This window comes from Neofelis nebulosa, chromosome 7, assembly GCF_028018385.1.
Source record: "Neofelis nebulosa isolate mNeoNeb1 chromosome 7, mNeoNeb1.pri, whole genome shotgun sequence".
Lineage (NCBI taxonomy): Eukaryota > Metazoa > Chordata > Mammalia > Carnivora > Felidae > Neofelis > Neofelis nebulosa.
Window position 1 is genome coordinate 49,075,555 of NC_080788.1, and position 20,923 is coordinate 49,096,477.

At 35.3% G+C, this 20,923-nt stretch overlaps 1 protein-coding gene and 1 pseudogene across 3 annotated transcripts in view; both read left to right on the forward strand.

Moving 5' to 3' along the window:
• Positions 1-20,923, forward strand: part of RFX7 (regulatory factor X7) — a 135,308-nt gene that overhangs the window by 34,720 nt on the left and 79,665 nt on the right. The gene's annotated exons all lie outside the window — the stretch shown is intronic.
• Positions 6,849-15,969, forward strand: LOC131516520 (spliceosome-associated protein CWC15 homolog; annotated as a pseudogene).

The window sequence follows — 20,923 nt, forward strand, 5'->3', positions numbered from 1 at the left end:
CTTCAGATTCTGTGTCTCCCTCTCTCTTATCTTCTCCTGTTCATGCTGTGTCTCTCTCTCAAAAATAAACACTAAAAAAAAAACCCAGGGGCGCCTGGGTGGCGCAGTCGGTTAAGCGTCCGACTTCAGCCAGGTCACGATCTCGCGCTCCGTGAGTTCGAGCCCCGCGTCGGGCTCTGGGCTGATGGCTCAGAGCCTGGAGCCTGTTTCCGATTCTGTGTCTCCCTCTCTCTCTGCCCCTCCCCCGTTCATGCTCTGTCTCTCTCTGTCCCAAAAATAAATAAAAAACGTTGAAAAAAAAAATTAAAAAAAAACAAACAAACAAACAAAAAAAACCCAAACACATTTCTGTTCATATTGTGAGATTAGTATAATCTTGGCATCCAAACCAGATAGGATATTAAAATGGCCTTTAATTTTACTATCCCACTCAAACATAGCAACAGAAAGTCCAAAACAAAAATTGCAAAATCAGCCAAAAATGTATTAAAAAAAGGTAATATACCTTAGCCAGCTTGAGTGTGTTACAGAGTGCAAAGTTAGTCCATTAAAAAATCTGTTCATATAATTTACCACTTTAACAAATGGAGAAAGACAAATTATTTGATTATCTGAATTAATGCAGGAAAATAATAACATAATAGCTGTGATAAAACTCTTAGCAAATTAAGAAGTTCCTTAATTGATAAAGAATGCCTACAAAGAACCCACAGAAAAACATACCAATTAGTAAAAAAGATCTAAAACACCTTTTTAAAAGTTAGAAACAACATATCAGTGCTTATTATCTCTGTTATCCATATTGTACAGTCTTAGCACATTCAGAAATTTAAAAAGTTGAGTAAAAGAAATAATTTGAAGAAACAGACATCCTAGGTTAAGCTATATAGAAAACTCCATAAAAATTATTGAAATGATTAGTAAGATAGTCTAGCAAAGTCCATTTGCATTTGTATATACAATAAAATTTTTATATAAAATATATAAATTAAAAGCATTCATAACAAAAAGATTCTTATAAATCTACATAGAAACATGCAAGCCTTTATTTTAGAAGATTTTAAAAGCTTATTGAAAGATTTTAAGTAATTTAGACCTAAATAAATGGAGAAATGTACCACTACCATAAAAACTTTTTCGTATCTTACCAAATAAGTCTACAGATTCAATGCGATTTTAACCAAAATAATGTTTTCAAAAACCCACACAATCTAATTTTAAGCTTTTTTGCAGATAGGTAATGGCTTATAATAGCCGAGATGTTCCTGAAGGACAAAGTTAAGCACTTTTAATATCAAATGTCAAGACTAGTTGTGACTACAGTATTTTTGGCACAGAGTTCCAGTTTCTCCATATTCTTTGCAACACTTGTTATTTTGTAGTGTTTTTTTAATCCATTCTGATGGGTATGAGGTGGTATATCCTTTTTTAACCTATGGACATTCAGTTGCTTCAGCACCATTTGTTGAAAATCTGTCCTCCATTGAGTTGCTTTTGCATCTTTGTCAAAAGTCAGTAGAACATATTTGAATGGATCTGTTTCTGGGTGTTGTGTTCCATTGATCTTGTGTCTATCACTGCCAATACACTTAATGCACATCAGCTTCATAAAATGAATTGGGAAGTTCCTTTCTATTTTCTGGAAAAGATTATGTAGAATTGGTGTTGTTAAATGTTTGGTAGAATTCTCTAGCATTTCTGAGCATTTATATTTAATTCTAAAGTTTTGTTAATCATGTGTAAACCTAATGAAAGTGAAAACATAAGTCACATACTGAGAGAAGATAGTTACAACACAGCTGAAAGATTAGTATTTGAAATATAAAGAAGTTTTACAGATTACTAAGAAAGAGAAGCAAATAGAAATTTGGGCAGAAACCATAATCAGGCCTTTTATTAAAAGGATACATGATTCAAAAAAAACCACCAAAACATGCTCAGACTTGTTTTCAGAGAAAGGCAAATCAAGACAACCATTTTATACCCACCAGACTTGGCAAAAATTAAATGTCTCCTCCTGCTGGCTATTAAAACTCTGTCCCTTGACTGTTACCTTCATTTTGTGTTTTCTCTTCTTTGGTCCTGTAGGCGGGAGTGTTTAATCCAGATTCAGGATTTAGAAAGATCACAGTATTTTTTGGAGTGTGTTCTTTATTTTGCTTGTGACATCTTCTAAAATCCCCCTCCTTAGAGGAAATAACTGTCTTTTTGTTTTTGTTGTCTTAGTTGGCACCCTTGTATGTATTTTAAAAAGTTTTTTTAATGTTTATTTTTGAGGGGGAGGAGTGTGAAGGGGAGGGGCAGAGAGAGAAGGAGACACAGAATCCAAAGCAGGCTCCAGGCTCTGAGCTGTCAGCACAGAGTCCAATGTGGGGCTCGAACCCACAAACCATGGGTTTGTGAGATAATGACTTGATCCAAAGTCAGATGCTTAACTGACTGAGCCACCTAGGCACCCCATTTAGATCCCTTTTGGTTCTAGACAATGTGGTTATTTTAGATGTTTCTGTGTACATTAATTATCCTGTTTGCTTGATTACTTCTTTAAACTTTGTGCTGTTAACAGAGTTTTAAGCATATCTAGTTTAACTGTATTAGCTTTAGAATCAATTGGATGAGTTTTTGATCCTCCCATTTGATTCATAAAAGTTTGTTTTTTGATCTGTAGGAGCATAAGACCAAAATGAGATATTTTTTTTGCAGGATTTTAACTAAATTAATCTTGTATTTCATAGCTATTATTACTTGAATTAGGAATGGGGGAGAATATTATAGCTCTGTGGATAGAATAATACAGATCATTGCCTATTTTACTTTATCAAATCAAAAAGGTGTTCCTGATAATTTAGTCCTCAGAGTTCCCATTAGAATATTGTTGGAACTAGACCCTGAAAGCCTAGTTTAGCAGTATATACTTCTTAAAGCCCTTACCACTATCTACCTAGGATTGATTCTTCCTGGGGTTGTGAGAGTCGTCTTACTGTGCTTTTAGATCATCATTTCCCAAATTGGGATACTAGTTCCTCAACATCCATGAAAATAAAGTTTCTTCACTAAATTAGTTGGGAAATGCTATGTCCTGTAGCTGTTTTTTTAAACCCCTATCAAATGGACACTGTGCTTATTGACATATTGAGATCCTTGAATAGTCAGATATTATAGGGATGGAGAAACCTAGAATATGTTTAATATTGTTTAATTCAGCAATTCCTAAATTGACTTGAATATTGGCACTTTTTCCATGGGATGCCTGTTCATATTAAGAGGAGCAGTCCTTATGAAATGCAGCTCTAGAATATTGGTAATAACATATACTAACCTTGCATTGAAGTTCTCTGTTCCAGATGGTATATGGCTGGCTTCTGATATATTCTTACTCCCTTATCTGGCACTTATATTCTGCCTGTGTTGTTACTGACTGTGCTTTATCATCTGGGATTGTGATTCTTGGTTTTAAGTGAAGGGCAATAGGTTATTAAATAAGTCACTTCTTTTTTTGGAGGATATATGTGGGATACTGATACTGTTCTAGTAATATCTAGAAAGAAATTATTCTGCATGTATCATGGTTGAGGGCAGTCTAAGAGATTTGAATTTCTATACATACTTTCTAAGGAGAAAGCCCTGTAATTAGAAGTAACAGATGACCTGTTTTGTCTCTGCGTGCTCACCTCTGAAGGTGTCATCAAACTTTTCTGATATTCTTTTAAGTATAGTCCATGAGAGTTATTGTGCCATAGACCTAAACTGTCCAGTACACTAGTCACTAGCTACATGTGGCTGTTGAGCACTTAAACATGGCTAAATCATATTAAAATATGTTAAGTATTAAGTACATACTGAATTTCAAAGACTTAGTGTGAAAAAAGGATCTAAAATATTTCAGTATTTCTTATGTTGATTATATATTGAAGTGATCTTTTTGATGTATTAATATTTTGTTAAAATTAATTTCATTTTTACTACTTAATGTGACTACTAGATAAGATTACTTATGTGGGTTGTGTTGTATTTCTGTTGGATAGTGAAACATTTTCCCCATGAACTGACAGGTCTCAGAGACTAAAACTCATTATTTAGGTTTTTATGAAGTTTTCTAGCCCCAGAAATAATTCCGTATTTGTTTTTGTTTTGGAAAATTTTGGCCTAAGATCTTATGATCCTTCGTTTAATAAATCTCTTTGAAGTATCTCAAGAGATTACTACCAGACTTACTACATGGAATTGTGGTTTAGGCACAGGGAGAAAGGTGGAAAATCTAGAAGTTTCTAACTATATCATTAATAAATTTATCTATTTCCATTGATAACTATTCTACTTTAAAAACATGTTAGTCTTCGTATCTTCTCATTAAACCATCATTTGAACATTAAATATTCTTTGATCTTCTTAGATAGCCCTTTGCTTTATAGACCGGAACAACATTTTTAGATCGGGCTCACCACTTTTGGTTCTTTTAATGCTTTTTGGGAGAGAATTTTAGTAACAACTATCAAATTGGTTTTCATGGTTTTTGCCTTTCATTATGACAAAAGTCCTGTGATTCTTGGGGCTAAACAGAGGACAAGGACATTAAACATGGTGGCTACATTTTTTAGAATAGATTTGGGGATACTGAACCCTTTATTACCCCAGTATAGTCTAGAAGAGAGTAGTAAGTTATGTCTCAAGAGTGAAGGCAGTATATACAAGTGTCATTTCAACTACAGTTTTAGTTTATATGAGACATTAATATTTTTTTTTTTTAGAGAGAGAGGGCGCAAGTGAGCGAGGGGCAGAGAGAGAGAGAGAGAGAGTGTCAGGGCTCACCAGGGGCTCGATTTATTTTGTTTTTTTGTTTTTTACCTGATGCGGGGTTCATCCTCACCAGAAGTGGGGCATGAGTTCACCCAAAGTGGGGCTGGAGCTCACCCAATGCAGGGCTCATGCTCACCGGATATGGGACTCGAACTCCCCAACTGTGAGATCATGACCTGAGCCAAAGTCACATGCTTAACGACTGAGCCACCTAGGCACCCTAAATAATAATTACTTTACTATTATTGTTATTATTATTATTAATTTTTATTATTTTATTTATTTATTATTTATTTATTTATAGTAATATTTATTATTTATTAATTTTATTATTGTTATTATTATTATTAATTTTTGAGAGAGGGAGGGAGGGTCAGAGAGAGAGAGAGGGAGATTGAGAATCCCAAGCAGGCTCTACACCATCAGTGCAAGCCCCCAGTGCAGGGCTTTAACTCATAAACTGTGAGATGATGACCTGAGCCACAATCAAGAGGCAGATGCTCAACTGACTGAGCTTTTCAGGCACCCAGTATACTTTCTGATCTGCATATCCAGCATTATTGCCTGAGTCTGCCATCTTAGAAGATATCTCATTTTAACTGTGGTCCTCTACAGCAATTCCTACTTTGGTTTCCTTGTTTTGGGATCTCAGTTAAGAAGTCTAGTAAGTATCTGATAATAATAGATTGGCTTAATGCATTCAGTTTAAAAAGACTTACATGTCACCTATTGGTGACGTCTAAGGTACATCCAAAGAAAATGAAGGCACTTATCCCTATGTGGTTTTCATTTTAAAGATCTGCCTTATTTCTGACCTAGCTTTCTTATAACATAACACAAGAAAATACTAAGCTGCATGGCCCTGTCACTCTTTTTTGGAAGCTATGCAGCAGAGGAAGAAGAGTAATTACCCTTACTGGGCTATCCACATGGTTCTGTCTTGCCTTGTGTTTTAGTTTGCTTTTTAAAGTTTTATATGTTTATTATACAAATTCAGATAAGAACAAAAAGTTTAAAAACTTTTTGAAAGTTTGAAAAGAGTAAAACCTCTTCAAAATTTCATCTTCCAAAGAAAACAGAATCATCCTTATAGATGGGTGTCAATGTTGCCTCATGTTTCATTTCATTATTTTTATGGGCATTATTACCTGTTCTATAGACCAGGTAAATTTGCCTGTATTTGGAACTAGAGGCTGCCTCTGCAGATCAGCACTAGAGGGCATTGAAGCCCAGCAAAAAGTGTATGACTTGGGAGCTAGCCAAAACCTTCATTCAGCTCACTTACTGGCAATACCTCATGTTTTCTGGAGAAGGAAGTTCCAAAATGATGGGACTGGGACACAGTTGTTCTTTCTTCTTAATTAAAATCCCTGTGTAGAATAGAGCCATGATTATCTGGTATAATAGTAGCATTTTTACTGGATAATGTTCCCAAATAAAAAATCAATGTGTGACTTAGCACAAGTCATTTAAACTCTTTTGATTCTCAGCTTACTGTAAATGAAAGGGTTAGATGAGATTTAGTTTCATTTCGCATTTATTAAGAATCTATTACTTGCTTGTTATTGCAATATATGACTTTTATATAGATCATCTTGTTTAATCTTCACAAAAAAACTTTGGAGGACGTATCCTGTACCTCAAGAGAAAAAGAGGTCATTTAAGTAAAGGGCATATAGCAGAATTGGAATTCTTTCTTTCATAAACCATGTTTTCTTCACTACATATACCATGATGTTTCTTACTAAATTTATTCGAACAGTTCCTTTTAACTTTTATTATTATTATTTTTTTTTAATTTTTTTTTTCAACATTTTTAATTTATTTTTGGGACAGAGAGAGACAGAGCATGAACGGGGGAGGGGCAGAGAGAGAGGGAGACACAGAATCGGAAACAGGCTCCAGGCTCCGAGCCATCAGCCCAGAGCCTGACGCGGGGCTCGAACTCACGGACCGCGAGATCGTGACCTGGCTGAAGTCGGACGCTTAACCGACTGCGCCACCCAGGCGCCCCTCCTTTTAACTTTTAAAAAGTATATTGCATGGGGCGTCTGGGTGGCTCAGTTGGTTAAGTGACCGACTTCGGCTCAGGTCATGATTTCATAGTTTGTGGGTTCAAGCCCCGCATCGGGCTCTGTGCTGACAGCCTGGTCTGCTTTGGATTCTGTGTCTCCCTCTCTCCCATTCGTTCTCTCTCTCTCTCTCTCTCTCTCTCTCTCTCTCTCTCTCAAAAATTAATAAAACATTAAACATTTTTTAAATATTAAAAATAAAAAGTATATTGCATGAACACATGCTTTCCTATCATTTGACTACTTTGAACTTTTATTATAAACCTAAAAATCTGCACACTGGAAAAAAATGGGCAGGTACACAGTTTGAGGCTAAAGAGAATAGCAAAATTTGTTCAGTATCTTGCCTTCCGAAAGCACAGACTTTTCAGTCCTTGAAGAGCAAATTTTAATAGTAAAATTCAGCATTTGGAATAACCAGCATTCATATAGCTATCTATATGTGGAGAACAACAAAACAAGGAAAATACCTCATTAGAGAGTTACTAAAGTGAATCATAGTCTAAACTTTTCAAATACCAGTAACATACTCTGGATCACTAAATAGCTGTTTAATAAACATTGATTAACTCAGTAGATGTTCAGTATAGTAGATGATTCTGTGATTCTTAGTTTTGTTTGTAGTCGTCTAGAGTTTAAGTCCTTCATAGTTTTAATCTGTATCAGATTTTTAGATATCAAACTACCATCTTAGCTATAGGACCTTTGTGTTTAATGATTTGCTTTTCTTTTGAAAAGAATCTGTTAAGCATTCCTCTTTTTAAACATTCTATTTTGAAAAGTTCAATTGTATACAGAAAGAAAATACAGTGTACTCTCATGTCCTTATTCAGCTTCTACAACTAATCTCATAGCTAAATATATATATGTATATATATTTAATATTTAAATTAATAAAATTAATTTATTTTAACTTAATATTATATCTATATTATGTATATATATTATGTATATCTAAATCTTTCCTGAGTATTTTGAAGGAAATCCTGAACATCATATCATCTGCAAATTACTATAACTATATGATCAATCCACCAAAAAAAGTAATAGTCACGCCTTAATATCTACAAGCATACAGTTCATACTCATATTTTTATGTCTTATTTTTTTTCCTTTATAGTCTGAATTGGTATCTTTATATTGCTGTTGGTTGATGTCTCTTAATCTGTAGGTCATCTTTTAAAATTTTTCTTATAGTTTTTTTATCTGTTGAAGAAACCGAATCATTTGTTCTCTGGAGTTTCCCACAGTCTGGGTTTTGCTGATTTCAATCCCATGCTGCTTTTTATCATGTTTTTCATCTGCTCTATTTCCTATATATTGGTAGTTAGATATAAATATGGTTCAATATTAGACCTGATTTAATATTTTGGCAAGAATACTTCATAGGTGGTTTTGTATACATCCATCAAGAGGCTAAGCCATCTTTTACTCTTACGGAATGTACTTCCTCAACTATACTGAGTGAGCTAGGTACCATAATCTTGCTAACTAGGGAGCTATTTTTCTGTTGAGGGCCACTGAAGCAGAAGTCTTTGTAGGTCACATTCTTCTTCCCTTTATTTCTATTGTGCCCTTCCCCCCCACCCCGCCCCAGTTTGACCTTAAGGTTAGGAATTATTGGGGAAGAAACTGTCTACCCACGTGTTGTATGTTTATAGATTTTTTTTTAAGTAGGTAGGCTTCATGCCCACTGTAGAGCCCAGTGTAAGGCTTGAACTCATGACCCTGAAGTCTGAGCTGAGATCAAGAGTCAGGTGCGTAACCAACTCAGCCACCCAGATGCCCCATGTTCCTGGATTATTTAGTTAAGGATACAGAAGCCAAATGACTATTCTGAATAATAGTAAAGGCAGCATATCTTTAAACTGCTTTTTTGATCCCTGTAGGTTTTCTTCCATGCATACAACTACCTTTCCTACAGGAAAAGTTCAGTTAGAGTTGCTGTAGCAAATGTGTGATAATAGCTTTGCCCTTTAAACGTAGGCTTTCATTAAAATTCTGCAAAGACAAAAACCAAGTGATAGTTCTACAGCATCACAGCTTTCCAGATACTGAACCAACTCAGCACCAGCAAGGCCGCATTCTCATCCTGGGAGAGAGAAAGCAGAGTTGTTACCCAGTTACCTGATCAGTATCTTTGCTTCAGGGTTCCAAAGTTATGGAAAGCCCATCTTCCTACAGCCTTCCCTCTCTGTCTGTTTTTAATATCCTTTGACTTGTATAGTTCTGATACTTAAGTTTGCACCAAGGACCATAATCTGAATACTTTTTCCCACACTCCTATCCCTGCTTTGCCTCTGTCTCCCATCTTTCTCTGTCCCTCATTTTATTGAGCACACATTGCCTAATGTGTACCAGGAAAAGTGCTAGACTTAGGAAACACAAACAAGACTGCAGCCTCATCTACAAGGAAAAGGGTGGACCACTGGGACCTTTAGTCATCTATATGAAAAAATATGTGTATGTATATCACACACAGAATCGAGGGAAACACGTCCCAAATGTGAAAAGCAAACATTTAAAAGAAAATACATCTCTTTGTGACCTCGTAATAATGGAGAATTTTTAAAAACAATACACCAAAAGCACTTTTCATGAAGAAAAATACTAATAAATTTGGCTATATTAAAATTAAAGCTTTTTGTTACAAATCAAAACCACAATGAGATACCACCTTACACCTGTCAGAATGGTTAATATTAACAACTCAAGCAACAACAGATGTTGGTGAGGATGCAGAGAAAGAGGATCTCTTTTGCATTGTTGGTGGGAACGCAAGCTGGTGCAGCCACTCTGGAAAACAGTATGGAGGTTCCTCAAAAAACTAAAAATAGAACTACCCTACGACCCAGCAATTGCACCACTAGGCATTTATCCAAGGGATACAGGTGTGCTGTTTCGAAGGGACACATGCACCCCCATGTTTATAGCAGCACTATCAACAATAGCCAAAATATGGAAAGAGCCCAAATGTCCATCGATGGATGAATGGATAAAGAAAATGTGGTATATATATATATATACAATGGAGTATTACTCAGCAGTCAAAAAGAATGAAATCTTGCCATTTGCAACTACGTGGATGGAACTGGAGGGTATTATGCTAAGGGAAATTAGTCAGAAATAGACAAAAATCATATGACTTCACTCATATGAGGACTTTAAGAGACAAAACCGATGAACATAAGGGAAGGGAAACAAAAATAATATAAAAACAGGGAGGGGGACAAAACAAAAAAGACTCATAAATATGGAGAACAAACTGAGGGTTGCTGGAGGGGTTGTGGGAGGGGGCGTGGGCTAAATGGGTAAGGGGCATTAAGGAATCTACTGAACTCATTGCTTCACTGTATACTAACTAATTTGGATGTAAATTTTAAAAAATAAAAAATAAAGTTAAATCAAAAAAATTAAAATTAAAAAAAATTAAATTAAAGCTTTTTGTAAAGTGGCACCATAAAAAGAAAAACAAGCTGCAGATGAGGAAAAAATACTTGTAATTCAAATAATTGGCAAAGGATTAGTATAAAAGTATAAAGAGGACTCCTATAAATAATATTATTGTAAGAATAATAGCGAACAGCAAAGTAGAAAAATGGTGAAGGATATGAGTAGGCAGTACACATAAGAAAGCCTAGAGGGCAGGGGCACCTGGGTTGCTTAGTCAGTTAAGCATCGGACTTCAGCTCAGGTCATGATCCCATGGTTCCTGGGTTTGAGCCCTGCATCGGGCTCTGCTGCCAGCTCAGAGCCTGGAACATGCTTCAAATTCTGCTTCCCCCTTTTTCCCTGCTATTTTCCCACTCCTCTCTCTCTCTCTCTCTCTCTCTCTCTCTCTCTCTCTCTCTCTCTCTGTCAAAAATAAGTATTTAAAAGAAGAGCTTAGTAGGCAATAAACATGTAAGGATGTTAAACTTCACTAATAGAGTAGTACGTATTAAAACAATGGAATATTTCACACACATCACATTGGAAAAAGTCCGTCATTACCAGATTTTGCAGAGGATAGAGAAATTATTCTCTTACACAGCTTTTGGAGAATACTTTAAAGGGCAATTTAGCAATAATTAGAAAGTTGAAGATCAACATACCAGAATTCTTCTGCAAGGTTTGTTTATGTATGTTTGTATATAAGCCTGTCTGAGAGAAAGTGTTGCAATGTGCATAGCAAGATCTGTGTGCCAAATCTTTGTTGGGATGTTGTGTGTTATAGTATAGAGCTGGAAATTCCATAAGTCTTTCAGTGGAAGGGTGTACAAATAAAAAGTAGTATGTTCAATACTATGTGTATTAGTTTCCTAGGGTTGCTGTAACAAAGTACCATAGAGTAGGTGGCTTAAACAACAGAAATTTATTTTCTTGCGGTTCTGGGGGCCAGAATTCCAAGATCAAGGTGTTAGCAGGGTTGATTCCTTCTGAGGGTTATGAGGCAAGGATCTTCCAGGTTGCTTTCCTTGGCTTGTAGATGGCCACCTCCCATATCTCTTCACATCATCTTCCTTTCATGGGTGTCTCTGTGTCTGCATTTCCCCATTTTATTAGCATAGCTGTGGTGTTGGATTTGAGCACACCCACATGTCTGATTGATTTATCTTAACTTGATTGCTTCTGTAAAGACTCTGTCATCAAATAAATTCACATTGTGAGGTATTGAGGATTGGGACATAATTCAATCCATAGCACTGTGTAACAGTTAAAATGGATAAACTAGAATGAATCCAAATAGATACACTTTTTCTAAGGCCTAGTAAGTAAAAGGGGGATGAATGATACATGCATCATAATTCCATGTTTATAAAGTAAACAAAGCTGCTTCATATCGTTTAGTGACATATAGCAGTCCCCCCCAACCCCCCATCCAACAGGGGATATGTTCCAAGACCCCGTGGATGCCTGGAACCATGGATATACTACCTATGTTTTTGCCTATATGTACATACATACATACATATGTACATACCTATGATAAAGCTTAACTTATAAGTTAGATACAATAAGAAATTAATGACAAACATTAATAAAATAGAACAATTATAACAATATGATAAAAGTTATGTGAATGTGGTCTCTTAAAATACCTTACTGTACTCACCCTTCTTATAGTGATGTGATATGGTAAAATGCTTACACGATGAGATGAAGTGCAGTGAATGATGTAGCTATCATGACATAGAGCTAGGCTACTAATGACCTTCTGATTATACATCAAAAGGAAGATCTTCTGTTTCTGGACTGTGGTTGACTTTGGGTAACTGAAACTATGGAAAGCGAAACCACAGGTAAGGGGGGACTAGTGTACTGAATATTGGTAATAAAAATGTAAACATTCATAGGAATGGTAACCAAGAAGTTCTGGATAGTAGTCTGCACCAACAAAGGAATTGTGAAATGAAATTGGAAAAGAGCCCAGAGGGGCTTCAGTTTTATCCATAAAGTTTTCTTCCTTAAGGGAAAAAAAGGTGGGGGAAATGTTCAGATTTGTTCAAACTGGCTGGCAGGAACATGTGTATTATATTATTCTCTATAACTTTACTATATATTTGCAACTGGGTAATTTCAAAAAGTAATAGAAAAGATACTAACTCAGTGAATGGGAAAATGTCACTAAGAAGTTGAAAGCTTAATTTTAATAATATGAATAATTAAATAGTAGGCAAAAGTTACCTGGTAATAGAATTAATTCTTCTAGTTGAAATTAGTTTTAATTTTCTGAACAACAAAGTGAGTTTTACGATAAAATTAACAAATGCTTGTAGTACCTTGTTTTTTTTAAAAAAGGCAAGAAGTTCATTTTTCATACCTAATGAAGTTTGAACTTTTGAAGTAACTCGTTTGTAGAGCACTTATTAGGGAACTTCTTATGTGTGAGTTGACACATAATGTATGAATGACTTTGTTCTCTACTTTCTAGAGCAGTAGCTCTCAACTAGGGACATGTGGTAATATGTAGGGCATTTTTGGTTGTCAGAATGTCTACTGACATTTAGTGGGCATCATCCAGTAACGCCAAACATTCTATAAAGCATAGAACAAACTTCACAGTAAAGGAGGATGCCATAATGGTGTCTGTATGATTTTCAGAGGTTGCTACATCAGACCTCTGCCAATTAGAAAAGATGACAACAGCGGCTAGACCAGCTTTTGAACCTGCAAGAAGTGGGCGAGGAGAAGGAGAAGGTGATTTGAACCACCTCTTAAAGCAATATTCAAGTAGATAACCTCTCATACGAAGATAAAATACAGACAAACTACTCAGTATGCCCCTGAAGAAGTTCAGAACCATGGCTGCAGGACAGACAAGAAGGGAGAGACAGAGCTACTATAAGAGAGAAAAAGAGATCATCTGACATGAGAACATACAACCTCCTTTTCAATGTCAAAAACGCCTTGGTGGGGCGCCTGGGTGGCTCAGACTGTTAAGCATCTGACTCCAGCTGAGGTCATGATTTCACGGCTTGTGAGTTCAAGCCCCATGTTGGGCTCTGTGCTGACAGCTCAGAGCCTGGAGCCTATTTCGGATTCTGTGTCTCCCTCCCTCTCTCTGTCTCTCTCTCTCAAGAGTAAATAAACAATAAAAATTTTTGGAAAAAAAAATGCCTTGATGAGACCAGATACCTCCTGCAGCCTTCATGCAGATGATACTCTAACAGACGAGGAAGATGAAGATGAAAATTATGAAGAAGAGAGTGATGATGTGATACTTCAGCTCTTCTTGCAGAACTAGAAAAATTTTTTTAATTGATGAAGAGCAGGCCAGGAAGGAACAAGAATAGAAGGCAGAAGAGGAAAGAATAAGTATGAAAAACATGGAGTGGAAACCCTCTGCTTAATCTCACTGGCCCATTCCAGCCTCAGGCCAATTTCAAAGTTAAAAGAAGGTGGGATGATGGTGTTGTTTTCAAGAATTGTGCAAAAGGTATAGATGATCAGAAGAAAGACAAAAGATTTGTAAATGATACATTGTCATCTAAATTTCACAAAATGTTCATGCAGAAATATATTAAATACTACAGTTTTATGTGTTTGCTTAAAGACTGTAAAATGTAAATGATCAAAAGCATTTTGGGTTATAAAAATTAACATTGGTACTTCGTTGATTAGGTTGTGTAGTATCTAGGTGAGTTTTTCTTAGTTTTATGATCACAATTTGGTTTTCATTAAGGTAAAATTTACATAATCTAAAATTAGCCACTTAAAATGCCCAATTGAATGACATTTAGTACTTTTATATTTACAAGGCTTTGTAACCATCACCTCTGTCTAGTTCCAAAATATTTCATCACCTCAAAAGGAAACCCCGTATGAGTGTAATTAAGTAGTCACTCCCCAATTTCCTGTCCCCTCAACCTCTGGCCACCACCAGTCTGCTTTCTATGTCTGTGGATGTAGATACTCTTGGATATACATTATAACTTACAATACATGACCTTTTATGTTTGCCTTCTCTAAATATAAAATTTTGAAGATTCAACCATGTTTTAGTATGGATCAGTACTTCATTCTTTTTTGTGGCTGAATGATATTCCATTATATGGATGTACCACATTTTGTTTGTTCATCTGTTGATGGACATTTGGGCTGTTTCCACCTTTTGACTCTTATGAATAATGTGTCTATGAATATTTATGTGCACATTTTTATTTTAATACTCATTTTCATTTTGGGTATATACCTAGGAGTAGACTTGCTGGGCTTTGTGGTAATTCTGTGTTATTTGAGGAAGGAACAAACTGCTTTCTGCAGCAGCTGTACGGTCTTACATTCCCGTCAGTAGTATTCAGTGGTTCCAATTTCTCCACGTCCTCACCAACAGATCCCACTTATTTTTAAGACATAGTAAGTATATAAATAAATATTTCTGGATGATGGTGTTAAGGGTAGGTTGCTTTTTAAAAATATTTTACCTTTCAAACTTTATAGAATTAGCCACTATTACTGTGGTTATTTTTTAAAATGTGAAATTTTGTTTGTTCTCATTTGAGCAAACTAAAATTCTTCACATTCATTATAGATAAGTATAAGGCAAAACTGTCTTTTACTTTGATGACTGTGAGTTGAGTCATAATCTACAAAAAGGATCTGAAGTCAATATATTTTTAATAGAATTAATTATTTTACAGGAAGAGGAAGCTAACAAAGAGTTTGACTTGTCCTGACAAGGCTAGAATGCAAGAGCTTCTTACAGTTGATATATTACACTGTACCTCACCTACCTCAGATTTTCCATGAGTGAAGTCTAATATCTAGCATTCATAAATCACAATTTCTGCAACACAAGAATTTTGAATCATATATTTAGGAACTGTGATTCACTTTTAATTCTGACTTGGAGACTCTACATAAATGTAGAAAAAATACTGAACTTTTGGATGGAGGCCAAACCTGTTGTTAGAGAGATGAGTGAGAGTCTCTTAATATGATATTATCTGTAATAAATAGTTTATAAACAATTTGTAGAAACTGGAGAAACAGTCTCTGAAATGTTTCTAGCAAGCAGTCTCTAAATGTTCATTCAGGCATACTACTACTTACAGAGTATTATATTCGGTGTATGTTTGGCCCATGACTGCTAATTTATTGTATCATATTTAAGTCTGAAGAAAAGAGAATATTACATGGTTATTTTTATTAAGTGTTTCTGTGGGTAAAGTAGGCTTAGACTAATTTTTTTTTAACATTTACTTTCTAAAATTACTGTCTCTTTTGTATAACCCCACTAGCACGAGGTAAGAAGTTATTTCCAGCTTCACTTTTTAATTCAATTTAGGGAAAACAAAATATGCTTTCTCAAGCTGTATCTCTCTTCCTTAAATTAGTATAAGCTCTTCTCGCTGGTGTGTTTCCTTCTTTTTCCTACTCTATAGGCCTAGGTTTAAGGTTTTTACTTCGTAACATTGTGTTGATCTGACTTGACATGCAAAGCTTAAACTGAAAGATGGGGCAGATGAATGATTAGCATGTTCCCTAACCTTAGTAGTTATAATACCACAGCAAAATTGTGATACTGATATTGTGTTATTTTTGTCTAATACCAATTACCAGATTGATACTATTTAAAATGTTTACAAAACTAACAATTTTTTTAAGAAAACAGTGAGACCAGAAGTTTGATGCATTTGAAATCTAATAAATTATCAACAATTTAGAAAATGTCAAAAAACATAGAAAAATATTCATGTTAAACATATTATCATTTGAACATAAGTTATTCGTCGATAAAATTAATGAAATGGTTTTATTCAAAAATAAAAATGAAGAACTATACTATCTACCTTTTTAAAAATGCTCAAATGTGCATCAGTGGTTCATTATTAGAGTGGTGAATGTATTTTTATGTATATTTTTCCTGTTTCTGAAAAATTTTCTTAAATAGGAAAAATAATAGAAAAAGTAATTATAAGTTAATTCTAAATATATCCACAGATAATACCATTTCTTGTTTTATAAGTTCAAGACTTTTTAAACTTTTATATATTTTTCATTTTTGACCAAAGTCTTTGATGCTTATAGCTCAATGAGTTCAAAAAGGTCTTAAGATTTGTTCAGAAGTTCCCCAACAATTAAACTCATTGCCTGTCAGAGAGAAAGCCAAAAGGAATAAATACCTCCTGTCTCTTCTTTTGCTCTCTTATCTCCTTCCAGTGACTGATACTGGCTCACTGGAAACCAAAGAAGGGAGCCATATAGATACAGTGCATGAGGCCAGCCTCCTGGGTTATTGCAAAGGATGAGAACTGGATCTGGAAGGATTTTCTGGCAAACAGAAAATATCCAGCCCAATCATTTTGATTTTAAGACATCACTTTTTATTTTTGTGTTTTAAAATGTATATATAGTATCCAGTTTTTGTTCCTTACCTTTGTGAAGATTTGATTATATTTTTTTCTTCTTGCATAGCCTTCTAGTAGGGGTTTCATGCCCTCTTTTTAACAGGAATGTTCTGATTTTCATATTAGGGATTTCCCCCAATTGTGTAACTATTTGAGTATATTTAAGAGTGAGGCAGAAAGGCTTAGAAACTTTTTATAGGTGATTGGGGCTTCTGCTTTCTGATTCAATAGGTCTAGAGTGGGGCCCACAAGTTTGCATTTGTAACTACTCCCAGGTGATGGTAGTCCAAGAATTATATTTTAAGAATCACTTCATTAGGGAATGCTCTTGAGATTCACATCTACGGAAAGAATGGAAGAAGGCAGAGGGAAAATTAAAGTGTAGTGCTGGAGTATTTGGAAGCTGGAATCATCCATCAGAGTTGGTCCAAGGTGGAGTAAGGAACTGGGCCTTTATATCCCCATGTTGATCAGTCTCTGGGTTTGGGCTGTTCCTGGAAGGAGATATGACTTGGGGAGTGAAGTTTTCTTCAGCATAGACACCCCCCAGACAACAGAGATCTTTCTGCTGGAAGCACTACCAGCAGCTGAAGGGCAAAATTCTTTCCTGTAAAGGGCAGATGGGGCAAAAAGAGTTCATACGTCCTCCTTCCAAGCCAACCCCACCCTCATCCTAAGACATCCACTTTTTCTAATTTTTCTTTCACCATAGATTGATTTTGCCAATGCTAGAACATCATATAAATGGAATTGTACAGAGTGAACTTTTCCGGGTGGTGTCTTTGGCTCAGTATGTGTTTGTATGTATGTATATATAAGTCTTTTTTTTTTTTTTTTTAATTTGCTAAGTACTATGAATATACCACATTTTTATCCATTCTTCTATTGACTGCCATTTAGATTGTTTTCAGTTTGGGGCTATTGTGACTAAAGATGCTGTGAACATTATTGTAAAAGACTGTTTTGTGAATAGTTTCATTTCTTTTAAATAAATACCTAGGAGTAGAATTGTTGCATTGAAACATAGGTTTATATTTAACTACCAAATTTTTCAAAGTGGTTTTTCCTTTTACATTTCCATCAGAAATGTATGACAGTTGCACTGCTCCAAATTCTTGCCATTTCTTGGTGTTTTCAGTATTTTTGATTTTAGCCATCCTAGTGAGTATATAATAGTATATCATTATGATTTTGATTTGCGTTTCCTTGATGATTACTGATATTGAACATCTTTTTGTATGCTTATTGGACATTTGTATATCCTTTTTGTGTGTGTGTAAACTATTCCAGTTGTTTGCTTTTTTATTAATTGGCTTTACTGTTGAGTTGAAGGAATTTATTACATATTCCAAACATAAGTCTTTTGTTAGGTATAGGTTTTGCAAATACTGTTTTTGGTTGGTGGCTTATTTTCTTAATTGATGTCTTTTGATGAATAGAAGTTGATTTTCATTTTTTTTTTTTAATTTTTTTTTTTCAACGTTTTTAATTTATTTTTGGGACAGAGAGAGACAGAGCATGAACGGGGGAGGGGCAGAGAGAGAGGGAGACACAGAATTGGAAACAGGCTCCAGGCTCCGAGCCATCAGCCCAGAGCCTGACGCGGGGCTCGAACTCACAGACCACGAGATCGTGACCTGGCTGAAGTCGGACGCTTAACCGACTGCGCCACCCAGGTGCCCCAAGTTGATTTTCATTTTGATGGGATCTAATTTAGTTCTTTTTTTTTTTTTTAAGGTTATTGCTTCTGTGTCCTAAGACATCTTTGTATAATTTTAGGACATAATAATTTGTGATTTCTTCTAAGCACTTTATAGTTTAAATTGTTATAGTTAATTTTAAGTTCCAATTCAAATATAGGTGTAGAATGAATTATGTTTATTTGTTTATAGATACATACAGTTATTCCATCAGCATTTGTTGAAAGGATTTTCCTTTGTCTCTTGAATTCCTTTAGTACTTCTGTTACAAATCACTTCACTATATAGAAGTCAGCTATCGTTCATACCACTTTTTTTTTTTTACCACATTTAATGTTAACTGTACTCCAGCTGCCTTCAAAATTTGCTTTTTATCTTTGCATTTTCATCTCTTTGACTATGATAATCCCATGTGTGGTTTTCTTAGTGATTATCCTGCTTGTAGTTTGATGAGCTTGGATATGTAAGTTTGTGTTTTTTACCCAGTTTGGGGAAATTTTGGTCATTTATCAGATATTTTTCTGTCCCATTCTCTCTCCTCTCCGGCTGCACATAGTTAGACCACATTTGTAGTTGTAATACAAATCTCTGCAGCTCTGTTTATTATGTTGAAAATCTTTTTCTTTCTCCTTTAGATTCAGTAAGATGTATTGATTTATTTTCCAGTTTAGTGACCCTTTTTCTGATGTGTCTGATCTCTTAAGGTAATCCAATGAATTTTTCATTTTAGACATTGTACTTTTTTTTTAGTTTTAGAACTTCCATTTGGTTCTTTTCCATAACTACCATTTCTCAGCTGAGATTCTCTGCCCTCCACACCATGTATACATTCTTATGACCATATTTTCCTTTAAATATTTGCACATATTTGTAATATTTGCTTAGAAATCCTTGCCTGCTAATTCTGACATGCAGATCATTCAGGATTTGGTTTCTGTGAGCTGCTTTTTTATCTTGAGTATGGGTCTCTTTTTCCTGTTTCTTCTTTCTGGTAAATTTTGCTTGTGTAATAGACATTGTCGGTGATATGTTGTAGGCTTTGGATTCTGTTATTTTTCTCTGAGTGTTGTGGGTGTTTTGTCTTTTGGGTTTTCTTTTTGTTTTTTATCCCGGTACACTGGATTCAAATGCCAACTATAATAGGCGGCAGCAAGAAGGCTCAGCTCAGGTCTTTCCACCTTCCAGCTGTTACTTTTTTCTGGAAGCCTTGCTGTCTTTCCCAGAAGAAGGTTATCCAAACATTTGGGCATAGTTTACATAAAAATTTTGTGGCACCTTCCTTTCTGGGATTTCATCTTTCATGTTATAGTAGCTCTGGCAATCTCAGATATTGTCCTCTGCTCCTCAGCTGGCAAGACAGCAGGTTTCTACTTCATTCTTGTGGGCTCAGTGCTGCATGGGGGGTAAGAGGCCTCAGGCAACAGCCTTATAAATACATATCCTACCCAGTGCAGTTCCCTTCTTTTAAGGATGGCTTCCCTCCAGTTGCCACCTGCTTTTGGTCACTCTCTTTAACTTTAATGTTTGTTTTTATATGTAGTCCACAGTGTATCATTGTTGTATGTGGGAAGTTACCTTGTTATTATCTGAAGCAGGACATTAGAAAATTGAAGCGTTATTTTCTTTTAATCAAATAAGCATCAAATATTTAGGAATATTGTAGGAAAGTATAAAATATACCCTAAATGGAATATCACAGTATATCATATTAAAACTTTGGAATAAGAATTGGAAACAGAGGGGCGCCTGGGTGGCTCAGTCGGTTGGGTGTCCGACTTCGGCTCAGGTCACGATCTCGCGGTATGTGAGTTCGAGCCCCGCGTCAGGCTCTGTGCTGATTGCTCAGAGCCTGGAGCCTGTTTCCGATTCTGTGTCTCCCTCTCTCTCTGACCCTCCCCCGTTCATGCTCTGTCTCTCTCTGTCTCAAAAATAAATAAATGTTAAAAAAAATTTTTTTAAGAATTGGAAACAGAACAAGAATGTCTGCTGTCACTGCACTCTTCACCATTAGACTAGAGATTTTAGCCGATGTAATTATTTAAGAGAAAGGAGGAGAAAAAGAAGCATAAAGACAGAAAAAGAAGAAAAACATTTTCATTAATTGTAAGTGAAATTATCTACAAGAGATTCTACATACTATTAGAGCTAGTAAGTTCAGGAAGGTTTCTCGATACAAGGTCAGCATAGAACTAACAGTTTTGTGCACATCAGCATGTACATTAGCAAGAACCAATTAGAAAACATAATAAAAAAAGTTATAATTCATGGTACATGGTATAATTCATCTATAAACTAGCTAGGACTTTTTCTAACAAAAGATATAGGGAAAATTATAAGACTTTTTAAGACAGACAAAAATAAATCCAAATTATGAATTAGCTCTCCCACTTCAATCTATAACTTCAGTACAGCTCAGTATAAATCTTAGCAAGATTTTTGTGGAATTGAAAAAACCGAAAAAATCACTTAGAGTATTTTAAGGCCCAAGACTTATCAAATCAAGGCTGTTATGAATATGGTC